General features: G+C 38.9%; 1 pseudogene; it reads right to left on the reverse strand.

Annotated features, from left to right (window-relative positions):
- Positions 1-2,214: 2,214 nt before the first annotated feature.
- Positions 2,215-5,375, reverse strand: LOC149176856 (uncharacterized; annotated as a pseudogene).
- Between the last annotated feature and the right edge of the window lie 1,088 nt (positions 5,376-6,463).

A 6,463-nucleotide genomic window follows, 5' to 3' on the forward strand; every position in this document is an offset into this window, starting at 1 on the left:
AGTTACAAAATAAGTTTTAATCTTAATTAGTATAGCTTCATTTTAAATACAGATTTTAGATGAACATCTAATATGAATTGAGAAGGATCTAATTTTTTCACGTGCAAGATTTTTTATGAGCTTATATTATTTAAATGTTTTTTCTAATTATTTAATTATTTTTATTTTTATTTTTAAATTTATTTATTTATTTTGGAAAATGTGAGCAAAATTTTAACTTTGATGACGGACTGACACCCTTACACATCATACTAGGCTGTAGAATAAACCTCTTTACACATCATACTAAGCCGTAGAATGAGCCTCTGGGCTCAATAAACTAGACCAACAGATCAGCGATCCATGCTGATAGCAACAGGGTCAACCCAACCCAGTTTGTGGACCCTTACCAATGCTTTCTGAGAAGGTGAGATTCAAATGTTGAAAGGAGGGTCTCCCTGGGTACCTAATTGCCATGGTAAGAGTGAAAAGGACTGACAGATTGTGAGCACCAGCAGGCCTACTTTGACAGAATCGATTCCTACCCACTTACTGTGAACATTGTTTATTACAGGATAGCATACCAAGCGTTTCTGTCATTCGACCCTACCCTAAGAGTAAGAAAGGATACTATTTAACACCCACAGAGCAGCTGTGTTAGGGACTAAGGATGGACAACAAATGCACAACAATCTGAACTCTGTGACTAAAATGGAGATATGAGGTTGGATTGATGGTTGCCTCAGTGTTGTTTGAAGAAATTCTTCGATTCCATTTCGCAGGTCTAAATAGGATGAATTAGAAATGTTTATTCCTACAGTGATCCACAAAATTGAAACAGAAAACCCTAGCTAAACATGTAACAGTTATCCACAAAATTGAAACTTATCATCAATAACTGTAGAAGCTCATTAATGGATTTTCACTGTGCAACGTCCAAGGTCGTTGAAGTTAGAATTGTGAGCCAGTGAACCGTGACGATTGACAATTTGTAACGGCTTCCTATCCAGCATAAAATATCGTCTAAAAGCTCTAATTGGAGATTAAGAACCCTCAAATCGAATATGTAAGAGCATTGGATCAGAAAAGTAAGAAGATAAATGAAAGAGGTAAAGGTATGAATCAAGATACCAAATTACTGGATGAGAATGAACACATGCCCTGCAAAAAAAGTTGTGATCTTTTGTGAATAGAAGCGTCAATGTGAGTGATCGAATTGTTTACATCAATTTTTTTTCAAAACAGCAAGAAAAGTTATCATTACTTATAAGTAATACTCTGTTCATATGCAGCTTGGTGCTGATCATCAAGATTGTGTGAAACTGGGTGCATGGCAATTTGTTGGTGGTCAGTGAAATGTTCACCCAGAAACTTATAGTTGGTAATTATTTGTTCATGGTCAGTAGATTGGTTATCAAGATTGTGTGAAACTTAGTTGATGGCAATTTGTTGGTGGTTGGTCACCAAGAATGTGTGAGACTTGGAAAAGTTTGGACATCTTTTAGAATAGTATAACTATCACAATTGGATCTCACTCTCAACCCCTCTCATGAGATTTGAATCTAAAACACTAAACAACACATAAACCAACTCTCAACCTCTCCCTTGAAATTTGAACTTAAAATAAGATAAAAACTAAACCCCAAACGTACTGATCTGTACCTCATAAGCATATATACACTTTATCTATCACAATCTCACACAAACCAACTCTCAATCCCTCCCATAAAATTTAAACTTAAAATCTGATAAGAGCTAAATCCCACCCAAACCTCAAAGCATATATACACTTTATATACCTCACCATCCCAACCATATTTTATTAACCAACCATGTATCATTCACAACAGAGCCAATTCCCCTTAATGTTACAGCCCAAAAAAACAAAAGATCTAGGTTCATGAAATGATGAAAATTATGCATTGATAAATTTGGAATGGTCGGCCATCAGCGCCTATCCATTCAAGCTCGTTGCATTGGAGTTGTTAACATAACAGAATGGACTTGCAGCATAACCTCCATAAACTTCTTAGTTTATTAGCAAAACATAGTTATTCAAGTAAATTGCAGAGTGTCGATGAAAATTTATGACAATTATGCAAAACGCTTTTGGAACCACGGCAGTTCACAACTTTTTTTCCAGGACAGAAAAAGTGTAATATCAATTATATAAGAGATATAAAAGAGTCTGTATGGTACAAAATAGACAAGATATACATATGTTGCTTCAGAAAAAGCAACAGTTCGACAAAAACTACATATGTTGCTTCAGAAAAAGCAATAATTCGACAAAAACTAAAAAGACATAGACTCCGATATATCAATAGATCTGCAGTTCACAACTTAACAATATTTTGCATTTTTTTTTATTAAGTTGCAGTTCACAACTTAACCAAAAAAAATGCAAAAGAGTTCGAGTATCGACATTGATAGAGCAGTGAAGTCCATGAAATGATCCTACTCTCCAATGTAACAGAGAACTACTTCAATCCCAAAAGCAGCTCTCTTGCCTTGACTGTGATCTCGTCTTTTAACATGATGTGTCGCTCTTTCAGAAGTTGCCGTGTGGTTTCTTCCAGCTCTTCATTTGCTCTCAAGACGGAGAAGAACACTCGATCTGCGGGTAACCCAGAGATTTCTGCTATTGACATTTTAAGTTGTTCTACTTTCTCGGGGCTGTACTCAGCCCATACGGGAGAATTCCTTGAGCCATTCAGGACTGAATCCACCCTGTTAAGAACGAGAATCACATTATCGCACATTCGGGAACGAGCAATCATAGGAAATACCTGCGCTGCTCGAGAAGTATCTCCCCCAAAATTAAGCACAACCACGCACAAGTCTGCCACTTTCTCATATTCTTCCCATATTTTGGATAGATGAGCCCTGTTTCCACCCCCATCAGTGCCAGGAAAATCAACCACAAATATATTATCTCTGAATCTGTAAGGAGTGGCTGCCGTTGTGTGTGTAGTGAATCCTACACCTCCAACATCTTCGCCTAAAATTGAATTGATAAATGTAGTCTTACCAGCATTTTCTGGACCTACAAAGGTCACAAATCTCAACCTTTCCAATGAATTGCATGCTGTTATTATTTCAAACATCTTGCTTGTTCTTTCCTCTATGTCTGCCTGAAGCTCCTCTGGTAGAGAGATCGCGTATTCTTCACCGACTGTCCTTCGCTTAGATTGCAAAGCTTTTTCTCGTAATAAAAAATATCCGACTGGTCATCCTGTAATTCAGTGCCACTGAGAAGACAATAAATAGTCCTCACAATATCCCTGTAATTTAGTATTCCGATTCTTCCTTCAGAAATAGAGAAGTAGCTCCCATGGCAAAACTTAGAGATGGATGCATAATCAGGGATCACAGAAGATATTTCTCGGTCAGAAGAAAGGGATGTAGAAAGATACAGACCACATTTTATGCGTACCCCTGCGGGTGATTCAATGAAACCCTGTCCATTTTTGCAACAGCACAATTTTGAAAGGGAATTTCCACAGGCCTAGCAAAGAAAGATTTCATAATGTCGAAATATTTTCTCTTTGCTCCTGGTATCGAATGGGAAAAATTATCCAGAGAGCCAGGAAATCCCCTTTCAAGAGTTTCAAAAGCCTCCCTGTACAGATCACTTATTTGCGGAACCTCCGACTGCTGCATTAACAGCAGCCTTCCCATGCCTCGGGCCAAAGCAGACGCAACGTAGCCATCCTTCCACGAGTCTTCAACATAGAGAACTGTATTTTCAGAGCCGAAGCAGGTCCTTAATTTTACAGAATGAATTGTTTGCTCAACAGTTTCATCTTTCTTCCAGCTGAATATCGCATCAGTTTCTATTTTAGGTAAAATTCCTTTAAAAAGGACGCTATTTTCACTTTCATCTTCAATTATCCACTCATATCCTACATTTGGCTCTACAATTGGCTTCACAGGGCAATTGTCATACAGATGACTCCCTCTGATGGTTATGACTCCTTCATACCTTGTTTCACGGTCATAAACACTCAGAGTGCAGGCCTGTATACAAGGATTAGGCGCTACAACCATGACAGGCTTGCTCGGAAATCTTTCTCTGTCTGCATCAGAAGCGAACATTTTAACATAGGATTCAACTCTGGAGCATTGCAATGCTTGATTACTGACACCATCACGAGATAACCATTGTTCAATTACTGAAAAATACCTGTCAAAGTGTATGCGAACAAATTCTGGAATTATATTTAGTAAGATCGATCCGCTACCTCTGACCCGTTGTTGAATAATTGACAAAAATCTGCCCAAGTGTATGCGAACAGATTCTGGAATGATATCTAGTGAGATCGATCCGCTACCTCCGAGAGTTGATCCCCTTCCACCGCAGTTCACCCCAACTGATACATAGTGAGGCATATTTGACCGACTTATACTGCGCATCTCCTTTAGAATACTCTGTACATCATTAAGCTCACTAGAACTCGCAATTTCTGCTTCTTCATCCGAATTCGCTGAGTTCAATCTTTCCAAGCAAGAAAGCGCACTCTGAACCCCGGTTCTCCCTAAAGTCATGCTTATACCCTTAAGCATAGAAGGCAGAGGATCAGTACCATTCACAAATGTAAACATTCGCCTATCCAGTTCCATTGTTTTGTGACAAAACCTCTTGGCAGCACTGTCACAGAAATAAGGGGAGCCAAACCCAATAGAAATGTGTTCTCTGTCCTCTTCCTGAGTTTTGAACATGTAGCAGATGAGAAACAAATGGGCTAATGCCCCAGCTAAGCCATGACCTGAAAATATTATCCTGTTTGATTTGTAATGTTGAAAATGAGACATATTTGGCAGTTCAGATGTTATTGTCTGGAAAAGCTCATAGTGAAACAGTCCCTCCACATTCTTCGCTGCTTCCCCGAAGCTTTCAATGAATTCATTTCGATCTGCCACTTGCAGGGCAAACATATTTCGAATGGGTAAACACCTCCTGAATGCAACATACAGCGTCATGTTATTGTCAAAACCCATTATAAAATTCTGGGCCATTAGTATCCTTTCGAAACCAATACGATCGTATTGAGTATCGACGGCTGCCATTGCCCGTTCATTATCCAAGTAAGCCAGTGAAGATAACACCACTGCTCTTGCAATTTCATCAGATTTGGGCTGATAATCTTTGAGACACGGACTTGTGTGTGAACTCATGTTGATGTTCAGGAAGCAACTGACAGAAATTGACTGACGAAGACGATTGTGTCCTATATCTCTTTACGCATTCCTTACTGCCTATCGTCAGTATAGTATTCGGTCTGTGATTTTGGGGAATTCGTTTTCTGCGTCAGATAATTGTAAAAGGGTTTTTCGCTTTTACTTTCGAATCTTGTCATTCGCAAAAAAACGAATTATCTGCGTTCCATCCAACCGGAGGAAGTTTTCCATTCCCTTTCCGCGAATTCAGGGTTCTGATCGAAGAGAATGGGTTTGTTGTTTATTTTAAAATATGTTTTTTATAATTATAATTAATGTAGTTGGAAGATTTTCTTTTTCCTCTTTCTTTCTCTTTTTTTTTTTCCAATTTTTTAATAACAATATTAAAATTTGAACGTGGAGAAAATGGAGGAATAAAGGGTCGGTGGTTGTCGCCCCACCTTGTCAGTAAACTAGGGACATGGCAGCACACCCCTACGGCAAATAAATGCCATGAAGCTAGATTAACCACCATTCATAATGATCTACACATTATCAACAACGATGATGTTGGTGAGAGCTTAATGCCATGCAATTTTCGTATTAATTGTGTTGCTCACTTATGGGATGAGGGTGCCATAAAGACTTTACTCATGCTATTAAATCCTTAAATGTGCTTCACAAGTAGTCTTGTGGCAGGGTGTTTGCAGCGTACTGAGCAAGAGGCAACTGCAGAGATTAGGATAATGATGACAAGGCAACACATTTGGAGATTCCATGACGAAAACTTAGGTGGTCGAAAGCTAAATTTCCAGTCGAGTGGTCGATTTCTAGCCAACATTGTTTCCCTCCTCGTCCTGCATCTTTGGCTGGGTTAATCTTGAGTTTCCTTATAGTGTTCTTTGTAGCTTGTTTTTTCTGTTAATTTGCAGGGTCGTTGGTGAATATCTCACCCAGACACATAAAACTCAAATGTTTCTTTTTGTGAATTATTTCCTTTGGTCGTCACAACCAGGCCTTCCCTCCTCCTTTAGTGTCTTGAATGATCATTCCTGTAGCTTTTGCGCTTATTGTGGTCTTGTATCTTTTCTTTTCCCTATGGTGGTGGTTTTGCTTCCCCCCATTTGTGTTTGGTTTCAAGCTTTGTGGTCGCTTTGCAAGGCCCTTTATTGATATTTGTTGAGGGTTAAATGGGGATGGGGACTCACTCTTCTCCTTCACTTTTCTTTTGAGTTGGCTTTGTCAGACTCCCCCGTAGATGTCCCCTTTGACCATGTCTCCTTTATTTGCAGTTCTAATCTTTTTTGGCACTCCCATTACCATC

Source organism: Pinus tabuliformis, chromosome 4_1 (assembly GCF_031772625.1).
Source record: "Pinus tabuliformis cultivar Carrire ecotype Pingquan chromosome 4_1, CPIR1, whole genome shotgun sequence".
In the NCBI taxonomy this organism is placed as follows: Eukaryota; Viridiplantae; Streptophyta; class Pinopsida; order Pinales; family Pinaceae; genus Pinus; species Pinus tabuliformis.